Raw genomic sequence first — 14,729 nt, 5'->3', positions numbered from 1 at the left:
GGACAGCAACTGACGCAGGACCCAAGACTTTGTTAATCAGGCCGAATGAGGGCTACTGCAAGCAGATAACCCAAATGTGATGACTGCAACAGTGAAACACGAAGAACATCTTTATGGTGAGTGCACAACTTCTTTATCTGATATTGTCAGTTTTTTCATCTCGTCCTCACAGATGGGACAGAATTCCCAGCTTCCTTCAAACACACCAAAAAAATAAGCAAATAAATGAAAAAACACAAAAATTAGCACCAGCACCTTACTTTATTCAGCAACACTGATCTGGCATCTGGGAAGTTCGCCTTCAACGATCAAATTGAAACAATTTCAGCTGATATTTATATTAAAGCAAACAGCCATTAAAAAGATCCAATAATTCAATCTACCAATTTTAACGTCAATTAATAAAATCTAAACACTTGAATGCATATCCATTTTTCAATTTATATATATTATATTTTATTATAATTTATATGTTCAAAACAGACTATCCATATAACATTAAATACTAATTATATTAATCAACAAGAACCAAAATAATTTACCTTTTAATTACTTAGTTCTTGATGTAAGCCTAAGGGCAACAATATCTGAAATTTAAATATCATCCTAATTTCCAGCTCTACCCATGGTGGTGGTGCTGCGGTAGTGTTGTCACCTCATAGTAAGACGCTGTCCGGTTCGATTCTCAGCTAGAGCGTCTTCTGCGTGGAGACATGCGTGAATGGGCGTACCTTCGTTGAAGATTGTGCATCAGGCCTGGCAAGCCGGTACGTAAAAATCAACTGCCAATCATTAGCTGACCGGAGTTCCACTGTGGCGACCCCTAACCGGGAAAAGCTGAAAGACACATACATTCTAATTTCCAGCTCTAACAGTTTACTAATACAGTCGCCCCCTCTAGGTAGAAAGGGTTTAGCAAGCACACAGAAAAATAAATCACGATCAAAACCACCATGAATTTCATACAAGAGTTTGGCTATAGGACGTAAATTATGATTTCTCACATCCCTAAGATGTTCAAGAATCTGAATCCTAACCATACGTTTGGTTGGCCCTATATTCCACCTGGTATTAGGACAACTACATCCAAGAATATACACAACTCCTGTTGACCTGCAGTTAAAAAAGTACTTAAGAGTTAAATAATTTCCCATTAATAAGGGAACCAGATAAATTATTCACTCTAGTACATATACTACAATGGCCACAAGGAAATGTCCCTAGTGGCAAATCCATGTTTGGCCCAACAACAAAATTATGTTTCAATAGTTCTTTCAGATTTTTTCCTTTGCCAAATGAAAAGGTAACATTTTTGGGAAACAGATGGCCTATATTATCATCTTCAGCAATAATATACCACAATCTTCTAATGATATTTACTACAATTTCAGTAAAAGATGAATATCTAGTAACATAGTATAACTTATTACTCCCATCAGTAAATTGTTCTTTTAACTATGTTACTATTGCTGTTTGCTTGCACTTTTTGTGTTTTTAACGTAGCACCCCCAAGCACACATTGCTTACAAGTCTTTCTTCATCATATCCTCTATTTTTTAACCTCATTTCAACATTGCCCAATTCAATTAATTTTACATTTTCATCACTGGTATGATCAAAAATTCTCTTGTATTCCCCATAAGGTAAAGAATACAATAAATGCTCAGGATGCATACTTGTTGCATGTAGAAACATACTCACTGAAGTCTGTTTTCTAAAACCTATGGTCTTTCCATCCCCATAAAGTGTTGCATCCAAAAAAATAAATTTCTTTCCTATTCAGCTCATAGGAGAAAGTTAAACCATGACCACTGCAGTCTGGGGTATCAAAAAATTCCAGAAACTCACCAACATCACCTTTACAGATGAAAATAAGAATCTATAAACCTCTTATAGAACAAAACTTTGTTCTTATAAAATGTGGTTGGATATATGAATTTTTTCTCAAAGTATCCTATGTACACCATAGCATATTTGCTTTTCCCTTAAGCTGCAAAAAAAAAAAAAAAAACTCTCCCATAAAAGAGAAACATTTGTGGCTCAAACATAACTCTAACAGGCTAGCTAAAAAAGCTGTTCTGGGACCTTCACCCAACAGATCAATTACAGCTTCCAAACCCCATCCATGTTTGATGTTGGTGTACAATGATTTCACATCGATGGTAACCCAATAACAATCCTCCTGCCAATAAACCTTTGCTAGCTCATTCAATAAATCCTGAGCATTCAAAGTATGTGCAGGAACCTTACATAAATACTTTTTCAAGTGAAAATCCAAATATCCCCAGCTTCCTTCCTAAATCCTGGGTGGCTCACGGGAAACTTTTCCTCAGAACCTTCGAACCAAAGGAGGTCCTTCCCCAGGAGACCAAGTCCAACTTACAGTGGGAGATGAAGGTACGATGGTTAGACCATGTAGCTGCTGCACAAATGTTATCCATGGAAACATCAGACTGAAAAATAGCCAATGAGGCCATAGCCCTAGTGGAGTTAGATTGAACAGGCTTGGGAAGATTAACACCTTCTGAGGTGTAAACGAAGAAGATACAATCAGAAAGCCATCCTGATAAGGTAATCTTGGAGACTGATGAACCTTTCTTAGGGCCAGCAATAGCAATAACTGTTTTGTCTTGCAAAACCCTTTAGTTCTATGTAGGTAAAATCGCAACTCTATGTATGTCTATAGCAAGTGTAGAACATATTCACCTTTGTTGCTAAAGTTAGGAAAGAAGATACGCAAGTGAACAGTTTAGTTCATATTAGCATGAGACACAACTTTGGGGAGAAAGGAGGAGTTGGTATGCAGTGAGGCCTTGTCTTTGTGAAAAACTAGAAAAGGAGAATCCGAGCACAAGGCTTGGATGTCTGAAATTCTCCTTGCTGATGTGATTGCTACTAGAAAGGCAGTTTTCCAGGAAAGAAACTTAATACCACAGGTGGCTGCTGGCTCAAAGGGTGAATGTACAATAGAATGCAGTACTATGTTGAGGTCCCATGAAGGAGAAGGATCCCTGTGAGGAGGTTTTAACAACAGAGTGCCTTTTTTTAAGAAGGCTTTGCAAAGTTTGTGGGAAATCGAGGGCAAATTATCCTCTGCAACATGGAAAACTGAAATGGACGCTAAATGAACTTTGACTGTGGAGGCAGAAATCCAAGATAAAGTGAACAGGGGCTGTAAGAGGATCTACATTACATTGATGAGTCCAAATTACAAATCTCTTCCATTTACTTTAGTACAGCTTTTGGGTAGACAATTTATGAAAAAACAACAGAATATGCTTGATTGCTGAGGAGAGCATAGGTTGTCTGGCAATTAATGGAACTGGAGAAACCAAACAGTCATTTTGGGATTTCGGAGTCTGAGGTGAATCATTCCTCTCAGGTGTGACAGCAGCCCTGGGAAGATTTCCATAATCCAGGGTTTCTTCTGAAGATGAGGCCGGAGAAAGGGAAAACAAATCTGATGAGGCCAGAATGGATAGGGCAATGAGGATTACTGTTCTCTTCAACCTGCCTGCTTTCTGAATGAACTTTGAGATTAGGGGAAGTGAGGGAAAGGCATAAAGTAGACCGGGGGGCCAGTCATGAGTGAGAGCATCCCTCAGATACTCCCCTGTGGGGGGATCAGGGCAAAGTAGTTGCTGCATTTACTGTTTAGGGGGGAAGCCAAAAGGTCGCAGCAAGGCTGGCCCCTCCTGCGAAAAATGTCCTCCACTACCTTTGGCTTGAGGGACCACTTGTGAGGCATGAGAATAGACCTGCTCAATTTGTCTGCTATCACACTGTATTTCCCCAAAATGTGGGTTGCTATAAGAAAATGGTTGGAGATCACCTACTGCCACACTTGATGACAGCTTCCTGACATAGAGGGCAAGACTTGGTTGTTTATGTACCAGACTACTGACATCTCTGATTGAAATGCAACTGTTCTCAGAGGAACAGAAGCCTGAAATGATTGCAATGCGAGGATCAAGGGTCTCATCTCCAGGACACTGATGTGCAAGTTTGCCTAGCTTGCAGACCAGGTACCTCAGACCGTCCTCCCCAGATAATGCCCCCCACCCCATCTGAAAGGCTTCCGTGGTCACTGTGGCCTGCAGTTGTGGGGGAACAGTCAGTCCTGTGACAAATGGTCTGAGTGCATCCATCATAAGAGAGATCTCTTACAGGCATTGGTTATCAGAATCTGGTGGGATATGAACTGATGAAAAATCGACCATTGGACAGCCAGAAGCCACTGAAGAACTCTCATGTGGAATCTGGCTAGTGGAACTAGTACTATAGCCGCAGCCACAGACCCTAATGCTTGATGAACGTGACGCACAGCCACCTTTCGATTTTGAAGCAAACTGTCGCCTGATCATCAATACTCTTGATGGTGAAAGTTTGGTAATCATCTGAGTAGTGTTCAAAACCACTCCAATGAGCTCCAAGGTCTGTACAGGTGTCAGATGAGAGTTCTGGTAGTATGTGATCCCCAGTTGTGCACAAAGGTGAAGAACAGAGTCCTGTGAGTTTAGCAGTGGATGCCTGGTCGGGGAGGAGATAAGGCAGTCATCCAAGTAAGGAAACACCCAGAATCATTGTCTTCTAAGGTGAGCTGCAACCACTGCCATACATTTGGTGAATAGTGACTACCCTGGAGGCTGTGGTGAGACCAAAGGGCAAGGCTCTGAACTGGAAAAGACTGGCTCCCAACCAGAAGTGTAAATGTCTTCTGGAGCATCTGTCCATCTTTATGTGGTAGTACATGTCCTGAAGATCCACAAAGCACATCCAATCATCCTTTTCCAAAAACAGAAGAATAGAGTGAAGCGTGACCATTTAGAACTTGCTGTACCTTACTGACTTGTTTAGCTTGTTGAAATCCAGAACAGGTTTCCAGTCCCTGTCTTCTTTGGCAACAGAAAGACCCTTGAGCAAGTTCAGAATCCTCTCTAGTCTGGAGGGACCTCCTAGTTGTCTCTCTTTTCTAGCAGTTTTTGAACCTGAATAACTGCTTGCTCCTTTTGACTGGGTGGGATGTCTGGGATTCTGTTGATAAGGGGAGGGGGATGACTGAAGGGAATGTGATAGCCTCTGGATAAAATCTTCTGCACCCATGAAATGGAAATTATGGTTTGCCAGGCTCTCCAGTACAGGGACAGTCAACCCTTGATTGCCTCCAGAGGTAGGCAATTGGCCCTCCTTTCAGGAGTGCTGGGAGGGTCTCCCGAAAAAGGGTTCACAGGAGCCCTGGTTCTGCAGGTCTCCTCTGCCACGAGGGCGGAGTCTTGGATTATTTCCCCCTCCGCTTCTGGTAGAAAATTCTCCACGTGTCCTGGAGCAAACCCTGAGATTTTTTAAACCACATCTTGCCACTTCCTTTCTGACATTTAGAGTAAGGTCTTTGTGGGTTGGAAAAACGTATGCCCACGGCAGAGTCTTACCTTCCTTTTCACAACGGGAAAGCACATCTTTGATGGTTCCTTCCCTCTTTGGGCCAAAAGTAAAACGGGACACTGACAAAGGAAGACTTTAAGGGCTCTGCAAACTCACTCAGGCATACCTCCTGATAGCGATGCCTGAACCCACCATTCTACTCATTCCTTCGGCGGTATGAGCAATAAGCTTCATGGAAGAGGTAGCTATAAAATGTAGAGTTGCTAGCTGGGAAGATAACTTTTGTTGTACTCCCTCAGCTACTGCTCTTTCCAGGGTATCTTTGAGCTCCTTAATCAGATCCCTTTGCAATCTTGTAAAATGGGAAAGAGTTCAGTGATCGCAAGGCAAATGTTGCTGACAAGAAAACACACTTTTCACTCATATCCATTGTCTTGGAATCTTTATTAGGAGGATAGACAGTAGAACTCTACTCAAAGAGTTCCTTTTTGGTCACTACCATGACCATGGCATCTACTGCAACACCCTTGATCCAGAAAGCTTTAGCTGATGGAGCTGTAATTATTTTGTTTGGTCTCCGGGGAGTAGGTTCTATGGAGTCTAGGGTCTACCACGCCTACCGACAGATCAAATCTATGAGCTCATTGCCAGACTGAGTAACCCAGGAGGAAGATGGGTGAGAACCAAAAGCAGCCAGGTACACAGACTCCTCAGCAGAAGGGTAACTGGACTGCCAGCCACCTCTCTGTTTCAGCATTTCTAGAATCTCCCCAAAGGACACATCCTCAGCAGGTGACTGTGGGGACCCTTCTGATTCATCGAGTTCGGTGTCTTCAGTGGCAGACTCCTCAGTGGAATCCAGAGGTTTCCTCTTACAAAGTCTCTTCCGAGGAACCTCCTCAGTGGGAGACTATGGGGAGATAGAAGAGACAGGAGGACCTAGCTGGGTATCCTGGAGCTTGAGGTCTCACTGTCCCAGTGAAGTGTTGCGGTTGGAAGAGGCATGCAGGTCATCCAGACAGGACTACGGATCCGAAGAGGAAGGTACCCTTTTGTTGTGGTGGCGGCCATCGCCCTCTCCAAGGCACCAAAGGCTGACTGCTCCTGGTTGAAAGAGGACTCTAAACCAGAAAAGACATGCTTTTGAGTTGAAGCCTCTTCCCGCCTCAAAGCTCATCCTGGGTAAAAGCCAGAGCCGAGATCACCTACACAGAGGCTCCAAGAAGCATTGACTGCTCTGACAACCTGGGAGTCGAATGCTCTCGAGGACTGCGAGGGTCTGCATTTTCGAGAAAGCAGAGGAACCCGGAGCCAAGGCCAGATCCAAAGATGATGTTCTCGTATCCGGCCTAAGGTTCACTGAGCGCAATGGATCAGAAGGCTCCGAAACTTGCTCTGAATTCAGAAGAGGATAAAAAGGGGGAGTAGCGGTCTCAAGAAGCCCTGGAGCCAAATGGATTGGGGCAGAGGGAGACTTCATTATACCCTACACTCACAAAATCTTCTGCACAAAGCTCTCCACTTGTCCTCGGTAAGGCTCCTAGTAGAACGAGAAGAAGACCCGGAAGGGGATCTCTGCCTGGATAAAAAGGGGGATGGTACCCTGAAAGGTACAGGGTCATAGTTAGGAGAGTACCTAGTCCAACAGAGATAACTGGCTTAAATGCACTCTTTTTTGGATCCGATACCAACGGGTCCAGCACATCTTTATCAGACGGCTCTGGAGCCAAAGATACCTGATCTGATCTAACAGAAGTCTGTGCCAAAGACCCAGACTGGGCTTTATCGGCATGTTTGGGCATTTTAATCTTCGGCGCAGATAACTCCGACAGAGCAAGAAAAGGTCTTTTTCTTTCCCTTATCACTAGATCTGGTGGACAGGAAAGAAGGAGGTCTGGAATAAGCAGACTTTAACTCAGCCAGCTTAACTGGTGAAGCGGAAATGGCCTCTTCCAAAGAAGAGGGAAGCATCCCTTTCAAGATTAATTTGCTTCTTCTTTCAACCAACACATGGTGGTTAAAAGCGTGACAGAGCAGTTCTCCTGTAGAAGAACAGGACCTATGCAATACATGCATAGGTCATGAGAATCACTGAACGGGATTTTATGCCCACATCTATTGCATTCTTTTGATACCAGAAGGCTTATCAAACTTTGCTAACAAGACTAAGAGGTAAGGAACTTTTTTTTTTGGAAAAACAGATAAAGAAAGGGGGGGGGGACTACTAATGGTAGTTAAAACTACCAAAAATGGTAAAGGAGGGGAAATAACCATGACTAGAAAAAACGATGGTTAAGGGTGAAGGAGCGAGTAATAGGGAGACACTGAGAAAGATAAGTAACCTAATAAAAAGTGGTTACCAAGTGAAAAAAGTGAAGTTTACTAGTAAGGAAAGAGATAGGGTCACAATAAGGCACTAAGGTTGAAAAAAGAGCAGAGAAAAACATAATAATAAAAGAAATATGACCTGACAATCTCAGAGCCCTAAGGATAACCACGTCTTTTGCAAAGCGGCAAACGAGATCTGGGAGTACGGGGAGAAACGTATTGAAGGTAAGGGGAGTGTCCAAGAGCTTCTTTGGCTGCCACGAGCTTAGTAATGGCAGAGTTCGCTCTGAAATTAGGATCCATAACCCACCTGTGAGGACGAGATGGAAAAAAAACTGACATCAGATCTTTAGTTCACACTTAGCCGAAGGTTCATAGGAGGGTTGAGTTAAGGCCTGTAAAGCAATATTAAAATCCCAAAGGGGAGAAGGATCCTTTAAAGGAGGTCTAAGTAGATATGTTCCTCTGAGAAAGGCTTTGGAAAGCTTGGAGGAAGCTTAGATACAATTATTTAATCCCATATGAAAGTTGGAAATGGCTGCTAATTCTACTTGACAGTTGAGGAGATAGCCCCGTCACTGAAAATTGTAGCCAAAAAGTCAAGTACCTTAGAAAATATTGATGAAAAGGGAGTCTAAATTCTTATGTGCCCAAAAACAAATATTTTTCATTCACTTTTACAAAATTTTTCTGGTGGAAGCTTTGTGGGATGATAAAAGAATGTGATGGATAGGGAAGACAGCCTGGGCTGTCTAGCAATCAATGGAACTGGAGAAGCCATGTGGTCAACTTGAGACCTAAAATGTCTGGATGAGTTATGTGTGTCAGATAAGACAGGGTGGATGCAGAAGAGGATGGCAAAGGTGCAATGAGGATAACTGTGCTATTCAATCAAGATGCTTTCTGGAGAAATGTGGGAATGAGGGGAGTAGGAGGGTAAGCATACAGGAGACCAGAGGGCCAAGCGCGAAGTACAGAACTTCTCGGAGACCCCGCACTGGGGATACAGGGCAAAAAAACTTGCTGCACTTGTTGAGGGGAGATCCAAATAGACTGCAGCATGGATGGACCCACCGACAGAAAATCCTTTCCACTATTTTCAATTTGAGAGACCACTCATGAGATATTAGAAAAGACCTGCTACACCTGTCTGCAATAACTCTGAACTTCCCTGGAATGTGCAATGCTATCGGAAAATGAGCAGATGAAATTGGTCATTGACACACTCTCACAGCTTCTCAACAAAGGGTTCCACTTTGCTTGTTGTTATACCAGACCATTGACATACTGTCCATCTGAACCGCAATAGCTGGAAGAGAGTCATGGAAGGCCTGTAACGCTAAGAGGACCGCTCTCATTTTGAGGACACTGATATCCATGTTGGCCACTTTGGGAGACCATGTGCCTTGAACCGTCCTTCCCAAGAAGTGCCTCCCCACCCAATATGAAAGATGTCCTTGGTTACTATGGCCTTGGATTGAGGGATAACAAAGGGATGGCCTTCTTGCATTTGACTGGAATGGATCCACCACAGAAGGTAATTTTTGCATGCTTGCATTATTTCACCTTGACTGGGTAAAGGTTGTTGAAGAATAGACCACTGACTTGCGACTGTCCATTGAAGGATTCTCATATGGTACCTTTCCAGCAGAACCAGAGTGATTGCCGTTGACATGGATCGCAGTGCTTGGAGTATCAGACAAGCTGAAAGCGAAGAATTGTAAATGATCTTTTTCACCTGGGAATGAATTGTTTGAATTCGAGACAGAAGGAGAGAAGCTATTTGAGTGACTGTAATGAACACAGTACTGATGAATTCCAAAGTCTGAGATGGACTGAGTTGAAATTTGTTGTAACTGACAGAAATTCCCAAATGAGAGGACAGCTGGATCAAACAGTCCCATGCTTGAATTAGTTGTCTGGTTGGAGCAGTCAAGAGCAAGTTGTCCAGATATGGAAACACTTGGAATCCCTTAAGTCTAAAGTGAGCTGCAGCTACTGCCATGCACCTGGTAAGCAACCTAGGGGCTCTGGTGAGACCAAAGGGCAGTGCTTGGAAATGGAAATGGCTGACTCAAAGCCAGAAGCGGAGTTATCTTCTGGATCGTCTGCACATTTTCATGTGATGGTAGGCATCCTGAAGATCTATCGAGCATAACCAGTCGTCCTTGTGCAGAAGTGGCAGAATGGACTAAACCGCAACCATCCAGAACTTCGTATGCCATACTGACTGGTTTAGTTTTCTGAGATCCAAACCTGTTCTCTAGTCCCGTTTTTTTTTTTTTTTTTTTGTCACTACAAATGATGATGAATCAGTTCCGGACACTTTCTGGTCTGGGGAGACCTCTTGGATGACTATTTTCTAGCAGCTTGATTATTTCCGGTTTTGCTGCTTCCGTCTGACTAGGTGAAATGGGAGAGATTTTGTTTGATACTAGTGGGGGTGAATGGGAAAACGGCATTACAGAGCCTCTAGATATTATCCTCCGCACAAATTAATCTACTGTTATTTCTAGACAGGCGCTCTGATGCTGGGATAAATGACTGCCGATTGCCTCCAGAGAAGGGCAGTTTGGCCTCCTTTCAAGAGCACTGATGACATCTGTCAGAGAAATTATCTTTAGATAATGGTGTACCACATAATCGGGTTTTGGCTTCTTCCACTGGAGTTTCCCCCTCTGCCCCTGAGGGGGGAACTCTCTCTACGTGGATCTTGGAAGGGACCCTGGGATTTTTTGAACAACATTTTCGGTCCAACTTATTGGTTCCTAGAGTAGGTTTGTTGAGGGATTGAACAACGTATGCCCACAGCAGACAGGGTTTTTCCTTCTTGCTCACACTTAGACTGCATATCTTTTACTTTGGGGCCAAATAAGGAGGTTCTGTCAGCAGTGACAAAAGAAGATTTGAAGGGTTACACAAAATCATGCAAGCACATCCAGGCATATCCCCTGATGGAAACCCACCATGTGTGAGGTACCTACAGCAGCGTGGGAGATGAGCATCATGAACTAATCTAAAACAGACTGAAGGGTAGCCAACTGCAAGGAAATAGTAATCTGGAGGATATGGTCACAGAGAGGGATTAGGAAAGTTCCTTAATCAAATCCCTCTGGAGTCTTGTAAAATGTGCCAAATAATTCTGTGACCTAAGGGCGAAGGTCACTAAAGAATAGACATGCTTTCCAAACCTTCCCAGCACCCCAGACTCCCTGTTGGGGGGTGGACAAAGGAACTTTGTTTTGCCAGTCCATTCTTAGTGGCCACCTCAAGACTACGGCATCTATGGGTACTCCTTTACTCCCAGTGTGGTCTATCCTTAGGTGGTGCTAGAATCCTATCTGGTCTCTTAAGGATTGGTTCAGTCATGTCAGGCTCCTTCCACACCCATCTAGAGACCAAATCAATGAGCTCATCAATGGGTGGAGTCACCCAGGAGGTAGATGGGGCAGCTTCAAAGGCATTCAGGAACATCAACTCCTTTTGGGAAGAGTCATCAGCGGACCAAACAACCCTTCATTTTAGGGGTCCTAAGATATCTCCAAATGAGACATCATTGGGTGGTGATGTGAGGGGCCCTTCCCCTACATCAAAGTCAGTATCCTCAGTGACAGACTCTTGTGGAGTGTCTACGTGCCTCCTTTTGCACTTCCTCTTCCAGGGAACCTCCTCAGTGGGATGTTCCAGGGAGGTATCGGAACAAATCACTATACCTTGTTGGGTTGTCTAGAGACTGGTTTTCGCTGGCTGTCCCAGTGGAACAGATGGCGGAGGTTCTGGACACAGAATCAAATGGGATTGGGAAGTTGCAGCCAAAAAGGGAAGAGAAGTCTGAGCTCTGGGAACAGAGAAAGGTCTCTCCACTACTTTGAAGGCAGAAAGCCTTGAAGAAAGACACTGACAGAGCCAATAGGGCAGGCTTTCAGATTGCCTGTTCCCTTTGCCCTGAAGGTAAGCTGCTCGTGGAGGGAGTGGGGAGGCCAAGCCACCCAGCACCAATGTTCCGACAACTTCCAAGTTAAATCCAAAACCCTGATGCTGAGAATCTTCTGACTCTGAAGTACTCGGCACTGGAACACTTACAGACACCATCGGAATCAAAGATGCCAACATCTTCGGATAAGAGGAAGAGGACTCCAGGACTTTCAGATCAGATGGCTCTAAAACCAAAGGTCAGAAAAGAGAAGGAGCCAATAGAGGTGCTGCAGTACTAACAAGGGTCTCCGGTCTCAGAGCCAGAAGAAATCAGACTTGTATCTGCGTCCTGAGAAACTTCATCATCATCCTGTACACATTGGCTTCAGTAAGGTCATGGATGAAGATCTTGAATGGTACCAAGGAGATTGTACTAAAAAGGGCGATGGGAGCAGAGAAGTGAATGGATCTGGCAATAACTGAGGCAAATGGATACATAATGATTTACTGGATCTAGGTTTTGGATAAGACACCACTGGATCCGACTTTTTGGCTTGCTTGTTTAAGAGGAGGCTCAGATAACAGAGCCATAGTAGTAGATATCAGAGCAGAGATCTCTTAAGCTCACTTCACTAAAAACACATCTGACTGAAACTCATTTTGTCCAAACAGGTATATACCCTGTTCCCCACTGTAGTGCGATCCTGGAGTTAGTACATAAAGTTAGGGGGGTGTGGAAGGCATAGCACCCTACATAGTTTGGGTATATATTATTTTCTGGAAAGAGTTATTCATTTGACTTGTAAGAATCCATGTCTAGGACTTACAACATTTAAACTAGGTGGAGGGCTACGTCTCCCACACCTCCCAATGTGGGTAGCTGTGCCCACCACACCACCCCTTACTATATAGACTAACTCCAGGATCGCACTACACTGGGGAACAGGGCATATACCTGGTTAAACAAAATGAGTTTCAGTCAAATGAGTTTTCAGTGAAGTAAGCTTCCAGTGAATTGTGCTCAGCAATTAATTTTCAGTGAAATGGCGTTTCGACAAAATGAGTTTCATTGAAATGTGTTTTCGATCAAAGTACATCCATATATATATATATATATATATATATATATATATATACACACACACACACACACACACACACACACACACACACAGTTATATACTCTCACACAAATATATAAATATACATACATACACAAACAGAAAAAAGTATGTGAATACTGACGTAAATAGCACAGAAACCTTTTATATTCAGTGTGGTACAGATGAACAGCTGCTTTAAGTTGGGTTGTTTCTTTACTGCAGTTGAACATATTTTGTTAAACACAGACACAGAACTCATTGCATTAGATAAAGATTTACTTTGAGAAACAAACTGTGTAAATAGAAGCTAGCAGAAATCACATGAAGCGTTCATCTGACCTTTGTAAATGGGTATTTAGTGTTCAAAGCAGCAGCCCTGTAGTGAGACTACAGAGTGAAGTCTAAGAAAATAGGAAGAAGATTGCATCTGATCTACTTACAGAAGTCTTAAAACACTAAGAGGAACAGGGAAAGAAATAGAGAGAGCGAAATTTACTGAAAGAGATTTGTGACCCAACACTAAGGAACTGTTTTGACAGTATTGGCTGTGAACTTGCTTTTATAGCCCCAAAACCTCTGTTTGAGAAGAGCATGCATGTCTGAGTTCTTTTACATGATACACAATGCTGTTTTCAAAGACTGGGGTCCCTTCTGCCTTTACTGCTTATCACTGGTAGATTACAGTGGCCATTTCTGGCATACCTTTTTATGCCAAAAATCCTAAGATTATATCTACTGCTGCCAACAAACAGGATCTACCCATTTGAGCAGAAATAGTGGGGAAAATGGTAATATTTTTAACAAAGACCACGCTATCGGGATGGAAAATGGAACCAGCTGTCTCCCTACCTCCCAACTCATGCCTCTTCAGGGAAACAAATGGGCTCAGACTCAGTATTACTATTTACCCAGTGTAAGACAGAGACAGTCTTGTATTGTGTCCAGGAAGTCTCTACCCCCCTTTGATTGATGCACCTGTGTGTTTTCCCATTTGCCAGGATGACAAGTGTAGAACATCTACTGCAGACCATCCCTGCTACTGCATCTGAAGGAATAGTGGCAGTGGACAAATTGATAGCTATACAAAGGGTAGTTCCACAACTAAAACAACTAACCAAGGAGGAGGACCTAGACACAAATCTGTCATCTTTAAGTGGTATGTCAACCAGGATAGGATGCGACCAAGACAACTGCGCCAGGACCATTTCAGCCCAAACTGGAGAACCACTGAAAGACTTCATGAACACTGAAGGAATAAACAGCAAGAGTAAAGAAAGGCTAGAAAAGTATTACTTGCCACACCTAGGTTTACCTCAGAAACACAAGCTCAAAGGTTTCACAGCTGAACTTCAACTCATAACAAAACAGTAAGATCACAAATAATGTTACTTAAAGAAAGTGACTAATTTATAGTTAAATCCTGACGGTCAGCAAATGAGAAATAAATGATAGAAATATTACCCACTGACAAATTTATGAGACCTTTACTTACTGCTTTAGGGAACAGAGTGCTTCACACCGACTCTAAAGTCTGAAAATTTTGCTGTACTAGTAGAAAAAGAAGTTATGTACTTACCATAACGTTCCATGCGAGTTGTTTATCTCGCCTTCATTCTTACACATGGGTTTGGAGCTGATCCATTGGCTCAGAGTCAGCCACTTTCATAAGATGAAAATCTCAGAGTAGCTCGAGGCCAAGTTCCTATCCCATGATGCTCTCTGCCCTACCTCAGATCTAGTTTGCTGATCCCAGCATGTAACAGATATAACAGATACTCCAACCGGAGTAAGAAGTGGCATAACAAGACCCACCAGACCACAAGTCTTACTCGTTCTTCGAGAACCTGGAGGAAGGCGGGTGGGAATGTAAGAATGAAGGCGAGATGAACAACTCACATGGAACGTTATGGTAAATACATAACTTCTTTATGTGAAGTTGTTCAATCTCGCCGTTTATTCTTACACATGGGTAGCATTCCAAGCACCCTAATCCTAGGTGGC

The sequence above is a fragment of the Protopterus annectens genome, chromosome 4.part0 (assembly GCF_019279795.1).
Source record: "Protopterus annectens isolate FY-2018-M chromosome 4.part0, PAN1.0, whole genome shotgun sequence".
Classification (NCBI taxonomy): Eukaryota; Metazoa; Chordata; order Ceratodontiformes; family Protopteridae; genus Protopterus; species Protopterus annectens.
Note: the sequence above shows the minus strand (reverse complement) of the source record.